We start from the raw sequence: 18,251 nt of genomic DNA, 5'->3' as shown, positions 1-18,251 counted from the left end.
CGTTCAAGTTTGCGTTCATTAAATAGGGGTGTTGAGACAGGTCTGGTTACCTCAGCTTATCATGCATGTCCATTGTGTGGGCCACATTTAGACTCTCAAAGATCACGAAACATAAAAAGGATGGTATATCAAGGGCATGCCTCTTTCTAGTCAGAGAGTTATGAACTGAGGGAAGGTTTTCTTGGATGACCTCCAGCACGAATGAATGCCCAAATTTGGTATGAGTTGAAAATAATCCACACAGAGTCACATGCAAATGGAATGCGATAGTTTTCGGTTTTTTACGAGTTGCCATATTGGATCCACTTACAGATCAACCACTTGTTAGATCCTATGCATATTTTCAAGAATGTGGGTAGCTTACTTTCGGATCACATTCACACGAAAGAGAGACATTGCAGGGGCATGAATGGATTTGAGGGAGGTAGGCAAGATGGAGGCACTTTGGCCATAGTCGAGTGTTGATGGTCGCTTGCAACTACCTCGCACTCCTTGGGTTTTGTCCACTAAAGAAGAGTGCATTGTGAAGCAAACTATTATATCTATCCGCACTCCGACGAGTATGATGCATTCTCTCAGATCCACTTTTTCTAAAGACGACCAACTATAAGGGCTGAAATCCCATGATTGGCATAATAGATGTCAGGTTTGTACTTGCCTCGATTATAAGTGGCCTATATATTTTGCTATTTGGAGTTGATGTTTGTAATGCTTCTTCATTTGTAGCAGTTTATACTACTGATCGTAATCGCAAGATGCCTTGCTCCAGAAATATGCGAGGTGATTTACATTTTGTTAAATTTAGTGCAATGGATCTTACAGAAGGAGGTTAAAATATCCTCTATTAAATCCTCATGGTGGGGAGTAGTGGAGACAGTCTGTCTCTTTGAGAAGTACCTATCCACCAGTATGCTCACGATACAAACCCACCTTCTGGTGCATCTTGTAGATGAAGTGGAGATTACTAGACCTATCCATACGCAATGGATGTTCTTCTTGGAGTGCTTCATAAAAACCCTGAAAGGCTTTGTGCAACAATGAGCTCACGGCCAGAAGATAGCATGGCTAAAGGTTGGCTGGTGTCAGAGGAGTTAGTGCATATTTCATAGTGGCTACCAATAGTGGATTCAGACAACAATATGGTATGGTCCGCTGAAGGAAAATGATAGACAGTCAGAGATGTGGTGGTTGAAAATGGGGTAGAAAAAATGATGGATGTTGCAATGAAGGAGAAATTGAATCATTTTTGTATGTTGTACCATGCATCCATGGAGACGTGGCTCACTAGATACGAGCAAGCCGTCGGGAAATATTAGGAAGAAGCACGATCGAAATTTTGACGTAGTATGCACCATCAACCAATTTGACATCCTAAGGGCATGGAGGAGATACCATGGTTTATATCTATGCAATGGTTACATGGAGCTTTGATCATAGCCTCTTGCAAAGGGGTGGAGGTTTCTACTCAGGAGTGAGAATTCTTGAGGGGATGTAGTCCAAAGGTGACCACATGTTTTATAAGCTGTCGTATCTAGATTTTATATGTGACAACTAATCTAATCGTTTCAATGTATAGTACAAAATATATAGTGTAGCGTGATCGCGCGGGTGACATTTTTGCATCAAGCGCATTAACAAAATGCGCTCCACAATGGATTGTGGTGTCATGGCAAAGTTTGAGCAAGAGAGCTAACGTCAAGCCATAGATCCAAACACTGTTATAGATGAGATGGAGTATTTTAGGAACTTGCAAAGTGTTATCTCAGTGGATTACCGTACCTTCTCCATGATCATATTCTATATGCAATGGTTCAAAGTGGTACTGGAAGGAGCCAGGGCAACCATTCAACGAGGTACATCTGGATTTCTCGAATTAGATTCCAAAAAAAGATGGACAAATCCATTGTGAATAGGTGCATGACCTGTTTTTAAAATTTTTATTACGACACAGATATGCCACAAATGTTGAATCTCTCTTATATATGATTTTGAATAGATAATTTTCTATCCGAACCCCCAATAACCTCGATGGTGGTATATTGTGCCTTCAGCTCCCTGAAGTGCGAGAGTGTATGATGAAAGCAATGTTTCCAACGTAGATGAGGATAGTATGCAAATGGAGGGGTCAATATTGCAAGGGGTGGAGGTCGAAGATGGCTTGGGGTGTGTAGAGGAGGCAAAATTGGGAAACAATGATGAAAAGACAGGAGGGTAGGAATTCTTTGAGAACGAGGTGGACTCATCCTTATGTGGTGATCTGCCTATATCGATCTTCTAGTGTATGCGGAGTTGTGCCAGGAGATTGACATGGGACCATAGGCTACGTCATACTTGCAGCATCCACTTAGTCAATTCATTGATTAATCGCTTATAAGAGTACTCTAGGATATGCATTTTAAGTAACATCATTTTTTTCAAGGTTATATTACCGTGATTTGCTTGAATCTTTATATTGATTATGTTAACATTACTTTTTGTCTGTGCAGGTGATCTTTGACAATATTTGGAGAGTACGATGAGTCGAGGGATGAGCGAGAGGAGTTACAGGAGATATTCACACGTATGTCTCTAGATTAGATGGCTCGATTCAGAGATATAGCAGACTAGGAGTTGTCTCGGACACCATCATGTCATTTCGTTAGATCTACTTTGGCACACTCTGATGCTTCGGTTTTCAGTAGACGAGGTCAACGCTCTAGACTTGGGCCACGGACGGAGGGAGTGGTTCTGGGGGATGCTATGGAGATGTGGATGCGGTGAGCTTGCGGTCGAGATACATGTGCTACTTCTCGCTCTTGTGTAGGTTCGAGAGAGGGTGGCTCAGGTGGTTGTTGTGGAGGCACTGATGCAGTGTCTCCATCTTGTCTTTCTGGTGGAGTTGCATCACCTGTAAGATTTATCACACATGTGGGGATATCTACTCCAGTGACTTCTCAGCCATCCGTAGGTGGCACCCCTATGGGTGCTACTCCGAGAGATACCACCCCCGTGGGTACACTAGATATACAAGGGTCTCTTGCTTATGCCCAGGAGCACGGTCATAGGTGAAAGAGGACACATCTTAGACATATCCCAAAGGTGTATGGATACCTTCTAGATGACAGGATAGGAGCCATAATCATGAATGATGAGGGGAGGAGGGCGATGTCTCGTATGAGAGAGTTGTGCCAATAAGTTTTTCGACACAACGTCTTGGACCATTGGAAGAACATACCTGAGGGGAGCAAAGACTACATAGTAGCATCCTTGCATGAGGAGTTTCCGGTACCCACCACACGGCAGAGAGGTTTTCCACATGCTGAATGATGGAGTGCATGTGTGTGTACATGTCACACAGACGATCGACGGAGGCACGCAAGGCACTCAAGAGTGGCACCTTAAAGCTCGAGTGGCTAGACACAAATGACTGGTGGAGACTCAGGGAGGAGGCTATAAATTCTCCAAGATATTGGAGATAGTAGCGCGAGGCAACGAGGGCATGACTGGAGGCATGGGTGGTCCTTTCTTTTTTGCAATGTCACTTTGTATTAATAATCGTGTTTCTAATAGTTGTATTTTGTTTTCTTTGCATCACTCCATTACAAACCGCGATCCCATTGGCCTAGAGACTCGATATACAAAGAGACACAATCTCATTACATTGATCAATAGACTGTATGCACATGGTGGCCCAGTAAGCCACTCATCTTTCTTGTATGTAGTTATTATTTTTATTAAAATGCATTATGTATGGTGGACTCATGTGCAGTTTTTTTTTTTCGCAGACTCCGTTTGATGCTCCTTTGCGTTGGGACGAGCTTTCGAATGGCGAGGATCTATAGCTTACGCTTGGATTCGTGGAGCGCACATCCTCGTCCTTTTTGGTCTTGTAATTTATGAAGGCATATTCTATGTACTATGTTATTATTATTCTTTGTATCTTGCCATGATTCCATGAGTTTTCATTAGTGATCTTATATTTATTCTATGTATCAATCTTATGGGTTCAAGTACATTTTGGGCTCATTTTGACGACCATTGCACACTTAACATGTAATCTATTTATAGAATATAAATACAGCACATAGTGCTACAACTGCCTTACGACAATTTTTTTTTCTCTGTAACCATCGCTATTAGCATCACAAATTTACTGCAAGCGTTGCTATTGGTGTCGCAATACACGTCGCAAATCGTCGCTATGGGTGTTGGTATTTGCATTAGTTTTGCCAACGCCCATAATGATGCCAATAATGATGATTTCATGGAGACGCTAATACCGATGCATTTAATGATGCCAGCGCCAATTTTTTTAATGAACATTTTCATCACTTTGAGCATTAGTATGAGACCTGTATATTCTTGTAGTGAAAATGCTTCGTCCAAGGGTGGCCTCCGCATGAAAATCACATACAGGCCACAAAGAGTGAAATTTGCATACCTTTGTTTGATGCACACATGGGTAGAAAGCAATTGGGGCTTAGAGCACCTTCTTCCCATCCTCCATTATTGCTCACTTGACCTCATTGTGGAGTTTTTGATCATCCCACATATGCTTCTCAATTGCTCCCATATCCTCTTGACTTTGCATTGCCCAGATGTAATCTCGTTCCATATTCGCTCCATTCCTTAGGTCGTTGCTCCATCATGCTCTCCCTCCTCACTTAAGTCCTCCCCCTCCTTGCATGCAGATGCCACGAGGAGTTGCTAAGCAATACATGCTATTGATGGCTCTAAAGGCCAATGCCCATGGTCACCACCTTTCTAACATGTACCATCTGGAAGCTCCATTTGTCCTCCCTTTTGGATGATCGGCCATGTATGGCTTATCTAAAAAAAAAAGAAGGGGAGGCACATCAAAATTTGGGCAACAAATCATAAATTAAATCCCCACCACAAAAAAAAGAAAAAAAGAAGAAAGAAAATCAGTCAACTGCCCTCAAAACCTATGCCACATATAGTGCATCGGCAAGCGCTTGTTGCCATCGTGAGCCGTCCTAATCTTTGATAGCAGCTCCATATGGCACGAGCAAATCTCAGCTGACTGCCGGTTCTGCTTCAACAGGCATTCAACCTTGTCCGTTTGCCTTAGCACACCTAACATTTTCTTCAGTCAGGTCATTATCACATGGGCCTTCCTCTCACTGTTTGTGGAGTTGATACTATTAATCTTCACAGAAGTATCTCCGGAATTCTATCAAACTTTCAGTCCTCATTGCAATAAAAGCATATGAGAGTCCTTAAATCATTGATAACCCTCTGCATGAGATGGGAGTAGGCTCCTGCGTGAGCCTTCTTGCATTAATCGTATTATGTGCTGTAATTGCTGGTAGCTTATGGATATGCAGCTGAATACTGGAGCAATGAAGAGATCAACTGTGGATTTGACTGTGATACGCGCACTATCTGTGGCATTTGTAGGCTATGTAACGGACTTTTATTGAGATCTAACAAATACAAATTGCTGAGAATCTGTCCCCTTAGGTTCCATGCCTGCCCAGCAGCGGATTTCATGCAGCTTGGGAGGCGCTCATTTTCCACATCCAGGGTCAGGATTCTGGTTTATTTTTAGAGATTAATCAGTATAGAAGATGATTACATTTCATTACAGTTCTTTCGGAAAAAGACAGAGAGCAGCGGTGGGATGGTCTTTTCTAAGATCGACAGATAGCCTGACTTGGGATGTCGTGATACTCTAATCCCTAAACCCTAAAACTCTAAACCCTGACTCTCTCAGATCATTTTCCAATTGCTTCTATTGTAAGGATGAGTTTTATACTTATGTTGTTTAGTTATGGGGGAACCACAAGGGGCAGCTAGAGAGAGAGAGAGAGAGAGGAGGAGGAGGAGGAGGAGGAGGAGGAGGAGGAGGAGGAGGAGGGTTGCTTTTCTTGACAGGCAAAGAGAGGCACCAAAGCCTCTCAATTCATTGTGAGGTATCCCTAGATGGACGGAGGTACTGGTATATAGGAAGGCTGCTTTTGATCCTCTCGTCCCCATGTGCTTTTAGTCTGTTTGTAGTTTCTCCCATCTGCCCCTAAGAGTACGATTAATCTCTATCCGGATACAAGTGGGTAGCTTAAAACGTATGGTGCTTCTCTATAACCTCACTTTTGCCTTTGTCCAAATGTACCATGCAATGATAACTAGAATCTATAACTGGTCATGCTGTCTACTCTGTTTGGGTGTTAGGTCCTCAAAGACAACATCCTGACTTACCACTACTTTGCTGGAATCAGGATCATTGAGCCTGTATCCTTTGGTTACATGATTGTAACCAACAAAACACGTGCCACTTGGACTTTGCATTGGGTTTCGCCCCCTTTTTTCTTGCCAACATGAATGCAAGTATCATGTCCAAACATGGAACTAGAATCTATAACTGGTCACACTGTCTATTCTATTTGGGTGAAGTTAGGTCCTCAAAGACAACATCCCAGCTTACCACCACGTTGCCGGAATTGGGATCATTGAGCTTGTGTCCTTTGGTTACGTGACTATAACCAACAAAACATATGCCACTTGGACTTTTCATTGGGTTTCACGCCCTTTTTTCTTGTCAATAAGAATGTAGGTATCACATCCAAACATGCAAAAATGAGCAATAGAGGGCTTTCGTCCAAAGAAAGCCTCATAGGGATTCATACTTGTAATGCAATAGTCAAGGATCTACTGTGAATGTGAATTTCTGTAGACACCCCTTCAACCCAAAGGGTATGAGACAAACCCTTTCTGTAGACACCCCTTCAACCCAAAGGGTATGAGACAAACCCCTTGTGCTAAAGCATGGAATGGGCCATCTCCAATGTGGCTCAATTTGGTTGCTCAGCATTATAATTCTTAGATGATGTGTAGTATTGGAGATCTCTAAACCTCATCCCATATTGCTTATGAAACTTGTCAAGCTTTTTAGAGTTGAACTCTCCTTCAAGATTCGCTTTGGAGGTGAACTCTGCTTCAAGATTCACTCGAAGTCCTCAAACATTGTTAGCTAGTCATTTCCTGGACAGAGAGGACGGCAATGCCACGTCAGTACCTGCAGTCGGACAGTTTTTACTGGAGTTGGCTGCATGACCTGCTGCATTTATTTCCTATTTTTCGGCTATTTATAGCCGGTTTTGTGGCACACTCTAGCATTCATTATTTCAGATTCTGATCTTGAGATTTGTTGGCTGAGATAGATTGTGATCAAGCTGACGGAGATTGAGGTCATCAAGTCGGAGACATACGCAGATATTTCCTTTGCCCCCTTGTGTATTTCTGCACTCTTATACAGCATATTGCACCGCAGATTTTCTGCGTTTATACTGTCTCCTTTTCTCTTTCTCTCTTCTCTCTGTGTTCACTCTCTCTCAGTCTTTGTTCTACGCTTCCGCATCGTTGCACTGTGATATGGTATTAGAGCGGTGAAGATGGGCTGACTGAGGGTTAACCTATCTGAAGAGGAGATTTCAGCGCGACACAAGGCTGCGTTTCCAGGATTCGAGGGCAAGTGGGAGGGCTGTGCATCGGATCAAGACTGAAGCGAGTGTGGGCGTGCGGGAAAGGAGTCTAATCGGTGAATTTGCTGTAGGTTATTGCTGTTCGAAGGGGAGGAAGGCTGCGTTTGAGGCCTTCCATTGCAGATTTTACCTTTTCATCGCCTTTGGCGGGGGAAGAAGGTTCGGGCAGCGGAGGAACCAGCCCTAGAAGGCTGTGTTTTCACAGTCAAAGGGGACTGATTTTGCGTTTGTGCAGGTATTGTAGGTTAACATGTCTACAGAGATTGATTTGGAGTTCCAAGCGATCATGGACAGGAAGGTGTCTGTCTTACCAGCTCTTCCATCGGATCAAAAGCTTGATAGTGACAATTATCGCATCTGGGTGATGATGTTGGCCATTTTGGAGTCCTATGATTTGACGGAATTGGTGATGGAGGAGATTAACTAGCCCTCGGTGAGGGATGAGTCCAAACTCTCTTCCAATGCTTGTGCGGAGTTGACCAAGGCCTAGTCTCATTGGGGCAAATTGAATGCTAGGATTTGATCTTGTCTGTTTCTATCTTGCACCACAGCCGTGATAGCTCACATCGAGCACTTGACGGTGGCTCATGAGATATGGCTGGAGCTCGACCAGATGTACAACTAGATGACCTTGATGAAGAGGGTTTCTTTGGAGGTGCAAATACGGACTTTGTTCGTAAATAAGTCTTCTTCGCTTCGGGAACATATCAACAAGCTTCGGCAGCTTCAGATGCAGGTTCAAAATGCAGGAAAGTCTATTTCCTCCGAAGACATGGTAATCACTTTACTATCCCAGTTGCCGACACGATTCGGTACTTTTTATTCCGCTCTTATTGTATTAGGGCGGGAGTCGACTCTTCGGTGGAAAGAGTTGGTTCCTATGGTCTTGGACCAGGAGGAACAATTGAAGGGATAAAATGCATCCAAATCGGAGGCATTGGTGGGTCAAGCCTCTCAGAAGAAGGGGAAGGACCAAAAGAAGAAGAAGGAGGACAACAAATCTAAGAAGGACAAGGAGAAGGAATCGACTTGCCATATTTATGGAAAGACCGGTCATTGGAAGAAGGATTGCCCCGACAAAGACAAGAAGGATACCAAGAAGAAGCACACGAAGGATTTTGGAGTAGTGGTTGCACCCTCATCAGTTGCTTTTCTACACTTAGCAGTCATTGAGGACTCTACATTGAAGACTTCTGATGCTGCAATGACAGCTCCCCAGGCTCGAGAGTGGATTGTGGACAGTGGTGCCTCACGACACATGACTCCTTCTTTCGTTGGTGTTGCCCATTTGCGACCTTTGTGTGGGCAGATTCTCATTGGAGACAGCTCTTCTGTGTCTATTGCTGCACGGGGTGAGATGCAACTTATTCCAGATGGACGTGGTGGTATCCACACCTCTGAGGTGTTGCATGTGTCAGGTTTGGGGTATCATTTACTTTCGGTCCATAAGATTTGTGCTCTTGGTCTCTTGGTGGAGTTTGACAGTGATATTGTTCGAGTCCTTGATTGTGGATCGAGGACGGTTCTCTTTGTAGGGTATGAGGAGAATGGCGTCTACAAATTGAAGTCTTCTTCAGCTCTTACTTCTCTTCTTCTTACTTCTCAGACACAGTCTGAGTTATGGCATGCTCGGTTTGGCCTTGAACTATGAGTATCTTTGGAAGGCATCGGGAGGGTCGTTTGTGCGAGGATTGCCGGACATAGTGGTGAGTCATCAGCCACGTGTCTCCTGCATTCATGGGAAATTGCATCGGGATGCGATTCTCCCAATAAAGCTTCTAGGCATTCTACTTCACCCATGGAGCTTGTATCTACGGATCTTTGTGGCCCGATGAGGGCGGAGTCCTTGAAAGGGAGCTTGTACTTCATGTTGATCGTAGATGACTACAGCAGGATGACTTGGGCCTATTTCTTGACTTTGAAGTCGGAGGCTTTCTCTCACTTCAAGGATTGGCTTCTCTTTGAGGAGAACCGTTTTGGCTGGCGACTGAAGACCTTGCGTTCAGACAAGGGAGGTGAATTTATGTCTAATGAGTTTTCTCGTTTTTGTGCAAATAGGGAATTCACCAGGAGTTTACTAACACCAATACTCCCCAAGAGAATGGCATTTTGGAGCGGAAGAACCGAAGTGTGATCGAGATGGCATGCACCATGATGGAGCACCGACAGACATCTCAGTTTTTGTGGGCCGAGGCAGTGGCTACCGCAGTTCACATCCTCAATTGATCTCCCACTTCGGCTGTTGACAGGATGACACCTTTTGAGGCTTACTTCGGGACTAAGCCTGATGTCTCTTATTTCAGGATCTTTGGGTGTGACGCTTATGTGCACATTCCGAAGACGCAGCGTGATAAATTTGAGGCGGCTTCCCAACAACAGGTTTTTGTTGGCTATAGCTCCCAGTCCCAAGGTTATCATTTGTTTGATCTCGTTAAGCGGGATGTCTACACCAGCCAAGATGTGCGGTTCGTGGAAGTTCCGGCCACAAAGGGGGGTGAGGAGCACCCCGTCCTTGGAGATCCAGGGGAGAGTTGGGCTCCCGAGACAGTTTTTTTGGAGCCAGAGCCTCTTGATGGAGATTCTTCTTCTGATTCAGAGATTCTTTTCCACCGGAAACCCTTGAGGAGCTTCCGCCGGTGCATGTTCGTGAGTCTTCAGCAGATGGAGAGCGATGGGGAGAGGTTCGGGGAGAGGTTCGTCCTCCTCCTTGTTGGGCCCGTGACACACTCCAAGATTTAGGGATCGAGGGGATCCCTGAGGAGTGGGAACCGAAGGATGGACCGCGGAGGTCGTGGAGGAACCAGGCCCATTCTTCGGAGCTTGTTTGCTCCAACTATTATTTGCTGATCCATGTTATGCAGGATCGAGAACCCACTTCAGTGAAGGAGGCTTTGTAGTTTGATCATCGGCGGAAGGCCATGGAAGCCGAGTTGGAGGCTATTGAGAGGAACGACACTTGGTCTCTTGTGCCTCGTCCCTCTCACAAGAAGGTGATTGGTGTCAAGTGGGTCTTCAAGACCAAGTACCTTAGCAATGGTTCTTTGGACAAGCACAAGGCTCGCCTTGTTGCTAAAGGTTTTGCTCAGCGCCCTAGGCATTGATTTCCATGATACTTTTGCCTCCACTGCTTGTATGGCGACTATTTGAGGTGTTCTTGCCTTGGCTAGCCATATGAGATGACCTGTTTATCAGTTGGATGTGAAATCGGCCTTTCTTAATGGTGACTTGCAGGAGGAGATCTATGTTGAGCAGCCTCCTGGATTTGGATCCTCGGATGAGAAAGTTTACAGGTTGAAGAAGGCCTTGTATGGCCTCAACCAGGCTCCGCGTGCATGGAACGAGAAGATTGACTCGTTTCTTCAGTCGAAGTTGGGATATCGGCGCTCTACGGCCGATCTGCAGCTTTATGTGCACACTTCCGAGGTTGGTCGTGTGTTGTTTGTGTTGTATGTTGATGATTTGATTTTGACAGGGGATCATGCACAGATGGTCCGAGAGACCAAGATAGCTTTACATCAGGCATTCGAGATGATGGATTTGGGGCTTCTTCATTTCTTCTTGGGTCACGAGATTTATTAGTCTCAGAGGGGGATTTTCATCTCTCAGCAGAGGTACATTCAGGAGCTCTTGGTGACTTTTGAGATGGAGACTTGTCGGCCCATTACTACTCCTGTGGATCCGAATTGGAAGGCCACTTCACACTGAGATTCTCTCGTGATGGATGCTTCACGCTACTGTTAGTTGATTAGATCCTTGATTTGGCTTCTTAACACTCCTGTTGATCTTTGTTTTGTTGTGGGTCTTTTGTCAGGGTTCATGACGGAACCCAAACAGGTGCATTGGCAGGCTGCTCTGCGGATTCTTCGGTATTTGAGGGGGACCTCTGATATAGGGATTTCTTATCCCGTATGTACAGGTGCTTTAGATCTGGTTCTTGCAGGTTGGAGTGACTCGGATTGGGCTGGCGATGTGGACCACCGACGGTCTACTACAAGCTACTGTTTTATCTTGGGTACAGGTGTTATCTTTTGGAGTAGCAAGAAACAGCCCACGGTCGCCCTTTCTTCTACTGAGGCGGAGTATCGGGCTACGTCTTCCACCACATGTGAGGTTGTGTGGCTTTGGAGATTGTTGGAGGAGCTTGGCTGCCCCCAGACTCGTCCTACTCTTCTGCGGTGCGACAATGAGAGTTGCATTGCCTTGGTATGGAATCCTGTATTCCATGCTGGGACGAAGCATATTGAGATCCAATATCACTTCATTTGGGAGAAGCTTCTGGATGGGACCATTGATGTGGAGTATTGCAAGACGGAGGATAATCTTGCAGATTTGTTTACGAAGGCACTTCCCTAGGTTCTTCGTCTGCAGCATTCCAGATCCCTTAGTCTTTTGACCCGTCTAGGATCTGAGAGAGGGTGTTAGCCAGTCATTTCCCGGACAGAGAGGATGGCAGTGCCACGTCAGTAGGTGCCACGTCAGCACCTGCAATCGGACAGTTTACTGCTGTCAGACAGTTTTTACTGCAGTTGGCTGCATTTAATGCAGTCGACGTGGTGCAGTTATTTCCTATTTTTCGGCTATTTATAGCTGGTTTTGTGGCACACTCCTGCATTCATTATTTCAGATTCTGATCTTGAGATCTATTGGCTGAGACAAACCGTGCTCGGGCTGACGGAGATCGAGGTCATCAAGTCGGAGACATACACAAATATTTCCTGTGCCCCCTTGTATATTTCTGCACTCTTATACAACATACTACACCGCAGATTTTTTGCGTTTACATTGTCTCCTTTTCTCTCTCTCTCTTCTCTCTGTGTTCACTCTCTCTCAGTCTTTGTCCTATGCTTCCGCATCGCTGCACTCTGACAACATGAAGGTAGATTGCTTTTCAACAAAGATTGTCCACTCACAAAATCGGGAATAAGCCTTTGATTTTAGCTCCAAAAAATAGGCTTGTACACATCTAGAGAAGTCATCAACCACTAGTATGATGTATTTGGCTTTCCCTAAGGAAGTAGTGTGCAAAGGGCTGCACCAATCTGTATGTACCAACTCCAAGGAAGTAGATGCCCTTTGAGTAGATGCCTTGGACATAGATGCATGATGCTGTTTGCCCCTTAAATTGGTAGGACATAGAGAAGAAAGTTTTGAAGGAAAATTAGACAAGCCCTCAACCAATCCCTTTCAAGAATCGTATCAAATAGAGTCAAAATTAAGGTGCCCATAGTGGGCAGCAAGGGCTGTGAGCTTGTAGAGCCCAATCTCTCGAGTGCAAGAGCAAAGAATAGCTCCAAATGTGGCATTCTCCACCGTATTGTCTCCTAGGTAAAGACCACATGGGTTCCTATCTGAGTAAGGTCATGTACAGGTAGAAGATTGAAGCCCAAGTGAGGGAAATAAAGGATTTCAGTTGATGAATCCTATCGACTAGGAAGAAGTGGGATGGTGTCCACACCACTGATGAGTTGCCACTTGTGGTAAGATTGCCCCTGTTGAGTAAAAATGCATTAGCTTTACTTAAATAGCCCCAAAACTTGCTTAATTAATGAAGAAACCTTGTTTATTTAAAAGAAATGCGATCTTAGAGAGTTTCCCTAAATGTATTCTTTAATTAATTTGTGTCTCTAAGTTACCCTAACCCTAACTGTATTCTTTAATTAGTTTGTGCTTTGTCGTACGATTGTTATTTGTGTTTTTGTGTCAGAGTATTTCTTTACATGGTATCAAAGCCTGGTACTTTGAGAAACCTAGGTCTTTGATTTGAAAGCTCTCCTCAAGAAGCAAGAACAATAGTAGGTTCAAATGACTTCGAATACATCAACACCAATTTAGCCTCTAGAACAACCTATGCCAAGAATTGAGCAAGAGTGGGCATAACAGCTTGCTCCACAAAGTTCCGACATGGTGAAAGACACTTCTGACAACATGGAAGAAAGGCTATACAAGCTTCCACTGAAGAATATCATGTGATCATGGACTTTAGACGAAAGAAGATTGAGGAGCTCGATCGAAGGATTGCCCTTCAAGAGAAGCTACTCAATGAAGGTATGTATGAATTTCTCTCTTTAGATGTTGTGCATAAATTTGATGGTATTGCAGGACCATTGAGATCTTGCTCAGGGATGGGTCCCCTTGTTGGAGAGAGATCTGGTGTGAAAGAAACTACTAGGGTTTGCACTGAGGACACACAGAGTGTACGACCACGATAGAAACACAAAGAGACAGACGCAGACACAGAGGGCAAAACTCAAACTCTAAATACAAAACTCAAAACTCAAACACAAACAGAAGAAGGGAGAGAGAGAACACAACTCTGAAGTGAATGAATGCTGTAAATGAATGTAAGAGTGTACAGTGTACTCAAGGGCAGAGCAATGTCGGAGTGTGACGTCCACCGAAGACGGATCCCATGTCTGTGATCACCGGTCGGAGTGTAGGAGTGCTGAATAGTGAATGGTAGCAGGCTGGTCACCAAAACACAGCAGTCTGGAGGCTGGAAACTGGTAAACGCAGCAGTTTACCACCGATCGGAGGCTGGAAACTTTGCACAGTCTGTTGTAAACAGCAGGCTGAAACAGTGTCTGAGAGTGTTAGGGCCTGCAATGCTGAAAACATAGACTGGCTGACCCTGAAGATGATGGACAGTAAGCTGAATAGCAATCTGGGACAGTCTAGAGCAGTTGCCAGCAGCTGAGGGCTGTCGCCTACAGCAATGGATAGGCTGAAGATAATGTGGCTGCAGTCACCAAAACAAAGCAGTCTGGAGGCTGGAAACTGGTAAACGCAGCAGTTTACCACCGATCGGAGGCTGGAAACTCTGCACAGTCTGTTGTAAACAGCAGGCTGAAACAGTGCCTGAGAGTGTTAGGGCCTGCAATGCTGAAAACATAGACTGGCTGACCCTGAAGATGATGGATAGTAAGTTGAATAGCAATCTGGGACAGTCTAGAGCAGTTGCCAGCAGCTGAGGGCTGTCGCCTACAGCAATGGATAGGCTGAAGATAATGTGGCTGCAGTCAATGATGGCTGGACAGCAGAGATGGAGGCGGGCTGCAGGCTGGAAACTGGGCGCCAACAGTAGCAAAGGGTGTGTGGGCTGGTGTAGCTTGCAAATAAGGATGATGGCAGAATGGGGGCAGCTTGTCTATTTATAGATGTAGAAGGGTGTCCCAAAAATTAGGGTTTCCACTAAACTCTCTTGAACTGCTCCCCGTTTTAGGGTTTCCATTGAACTCTCTCGAACCGCTCCCCGTTTTAGGGTTTTACTCTAAAAGAGCATTTTTAGTGTGTTTTGAGGCTGTTTAAGAGGCTAATCAGTAAGTAATGCATATTTTAGCTCAACATCCAGAGTATGTTCAATTCTTTCATCCTCTTCCGTCCACTCTAGTGCAAGGTACTTTAGATTCATCCTTTGTTCCTTTGTCTTTTACCTCTTTTACTTTGCAATATACTGGTAGAAATCATGAGGAAGATAGAGTACAATCCGTTGACTACGGAAAAGGTTCTCCTAAGGACCAATTCTTATATGTTAACATACGTCGTGGGGATTATAAGAAAAAGCTAGGTACCTCTTATTCTAACCTTCCTTTTTTTCAGTTTACTTCTCAAAATCAGAATGAATTTGGTGTTTCTATTTCTACATTGCATGGTGCATCATCATCATCATCATCATTATTTCATTTTTAATCATTGAAAGGTAAAAATGAACAAAATGCATATGTACCTTTCACACCATAAATTCAAAACCCACCCACCCACCACATTCTTTCGCTGCTTTCCTACTTCCCTTCACACCATTTACATTTCCCTATCAAACACCTCATATTGCACATCACACCACACCGGGCGGTTATGGAAACATAGACACCACCTTTAGGACCTCATCCTTTTCTCAGTCAGGTGGTGTTCTACCTTCTTCTCACACACTTTCGGGATCATTGCAGCTTAGGTATCCCCCCAGTCTCTCCCGAGTGTGGAATAGTTGATACCATAGCTTGTCTCTATAACATTACCTAGTGGACCTTTCGGACAAGATGCTGTGTCCTAGCCAAGCTTTGGACAGGGCTTCCGTGTCCCAGTGCCTCCACCTCCATCGACACCTTATGGAAATATTCATGTTTCAGTGGCTCCGTATCAATTGACACTCATTGGACACTCCCAACCTATTTCTGCCTACCCACCTTTTTTCTCTCATTCTTCCTATCAAACATATCCACCACCACCATCTTACCCTCCATCTCCATCTTATCCCACTTTCCCGATACCTCATGGTTTCGGCTCATCTTCTGCCAGCATGCTTTTAATGATAAGACTCGTTTTAATGGGTCAAACTTTACCACTTGGTCGAATTTGATGAGACATGTTCTTGACTCTCGGAACCTATGGGATCTTGTGCAGGGGTTGGAACCCCAACCCAATCCCGCACTTGTTCCATACGAGGTTGTCCGCTCATGGAAGGCTAGGAATGCCTCCTCTATTGTCGAGTTAACGCAGGGCTTATTGCCTGAGTTTCATTCTCAGCTTCAGCATTTTGACTTAGCGTCAGAACGATAGGCATACTTGATTGACCACTATGAGGCTCGGGATAGGACCAAGACCCATTGTATAAATCTTGACCATGAGCTCCAACTCTTTAAAATTATTGACAAGGATGACTTGAAAGCCATGTTGGCTGAGTATTGGCGACTTTTTATCGAATTATTCACTACGGGGACTCCCAAGTCCTCTGACGATCAAGTCACATTGTTTTTGAACAAACTTCCTAGGAAATGCTCCAATTTTGTGTAAGGTATAGTTTCAAAGCCTATCATGTCTATTTTCTATGAATTTGAGTGTCAGCTGTTGCATTACACACAGTTGTTTGATCAATTTCATATGAATCCTTTCTTATAGGGGGCTCTTGTTGCTTATTTGCAGAAGGGGCAACAAGGGAAGGGCAAACAAAATTAAACCTCCACTCAAAATCCAAAACAAACTCAATCTAGGGAATCACAAGGAAACTCCCAGTCACAACTCAAACAAGGGTGGTAGAATGTACCTAAAAAGAATAGGTATTGTCAACATTGTCAAAAGGCTGGTCATTTTGACGACGAGTGTCGATCAAAGGTCAGAGGCACAGCACCTAAATCTAAGTCTCAGACCCTCGCCCCTCAGCCGGACAATCCCTAGCGGGGGAGGCAGGGTGATGGTAAGGGGCTGCTTAAAGGTCAGATTCATACTGCCACCGCTCAGCCATCTCAATCGACAATGTTCTTAACTCCAGAGGGCTTGTGTGATTGGTTTGCAGAGGTCCATATTATCTCCATAGAGACAACAGATGCGAGTCTTGTCCACATCTGTGAATTGCCTCCTAACGAGGTTACCGTAGAGGCCCTCTAGTCATAGCCGAGCACTTCAGCTCCTGATTGGATTGTGCACAGTGGAGCTACACATCATATGACTCCTGTAGCGGACATTTTCCGTTCCCGAGCCTTTGCAGCTAGGTGGGTTCCCATAGGAAACAACTCCTTGGTCAAGATTTAGGCTCAAGGTAGCGTCAGTTTTGCAACTGACAAGGGTTCGGATTTGGCTTCGCTGGACAATGTATACCATGTCCCCCAGCTTGGGGTGAACTTGTTATCTGTTCAGCAGCTTTGCTAGTTGGGGCAAGCATTTTCTTTACAATGACCAAATTTGAGGTCCTTGACTCTTAGACTGGTTTAGTTATTGATCACGGTGATGCATATCCTAATGGCCTTTACCACATGACACTTTCTGACTGAGCTGACAGCCGACGGCTCCGTGTTCCACAGCTTCTAGGCATTAGACACCTCTCGGGAGCCTACGAATAATGAGTGTCTTTGGCACTTTCGCTTAGGGCATATTGGTTATGACTCTCTTTATGAGTTATTCCGCCGTCAGCTGTTTGAGGGCCTTTTCCATCTAAAACTAGCTCGCAATGTTTGTAAAGCTTGTCAGCTCGGAAAGTAGCACCATGCCCCATTCTCTCAGCAGTCCACACATCGTGCTGAGGAGCCTCTTAGATTGATTCATGTTGATCTTTGTGGGCCGGTTCATAAACAGATTAGATATCGTGTTGGTTGCATGAGGAGTGATAGTGGTGGTGAGTTTATCTCCCACGAGTTTTTTGAGTTTCTACTGAAGCATGGCATCTCTCGCCAGCTTATCTCTACTAGCTTTCCTCTCAGAATGGAGTCGTAGAGCGTAGGAACTGGATAGTCATGGAAATGGCATGCTCTATGCTGTTCGTAGCAGAGCTGCTTGAGCGCCTTTGGGTCGAGGCTGTTAACACTTTAGTGTACATTCTCAACTGGTGCTTGACTGCGGCTCTTCTTTAGAAGACCCCATATGAGGCATTTTTTGGCTCTTGGCCTGTTATTTCTCACTTCAAAGTCTTTGGGTGTCATGCCTATACACACACACCTGATGATAAGATAGAAAAGCTCACTTCCCGAGCTAATCTCCTTATTTTTGTTGGATATTCCTTTGAAATGAAAGCCTATCATTTGTTCGATCCTCAGATGAATAAGGTGATCGTTAGGAGGGACGTCGTTTTTGACGAGAGAGATATTGGACAATCCTTTGCATATGATTCCGATCCTATTCCTCCTACCACATCATCAGAGATCGTGCCTACTAAGCCTGGTCTACTTTCTGCTCCTGACATTTCTGCAGATTCTTCATCTCCCCAGTCTCCTCCGTGAGACCTGTTACCTCGCTGGTACTAGCAGACCATGTGGGATTCGGGAATCCTACCATCGGATTCCTCTC

The 18,251-nt window shown here is 44.7% G+C and overlaps 1 protein-coding gene across 2 annotated transcripts in view; it reads left to right on the top strand.

Annotated features, from left to right (window-relative positions):
• The first annotated feature begins 4,935 nt into the window (after nt 1–4,935).
• LOC148015209 (uncharacterized) overlaps nt 4,936–18,251 on the top strand; it is a 38,587-nt gene continuing 25,271 nt past the window's right edge. For both annotated transcript variants that reach the window (XM_087665023.1, XM_087665024.1), the window contains exon 1: nt 4,936–5,096. The gene's annotated coding sequence lies outside the window, so the exon portion shown is untranslated. The remainder of the gene's footprint in view (nt 5,097–18,251) is intronic.

Source organism: Lygodium microphyllum, chromosome 24, assembly GCF_053477565.2.
Source record: "Lygodium microphyllum isolate KBCC chromosome 24, Lygodium_microphyllum_v1.1.10, whole genome shotgun sequence".
Lineage (NCBI taxonomy): Eukaryota > Viridiplantae > Streptophyta > Polypodiopsida > Schizaeales > Lygodiaceae > Lygodium > Lygodium microphyllum.
The sequence above is the reverse complement of the archived record's forward strand: the minus strand, read 5'-3'. Positions and strand labels throughout refer to the sequence as shown.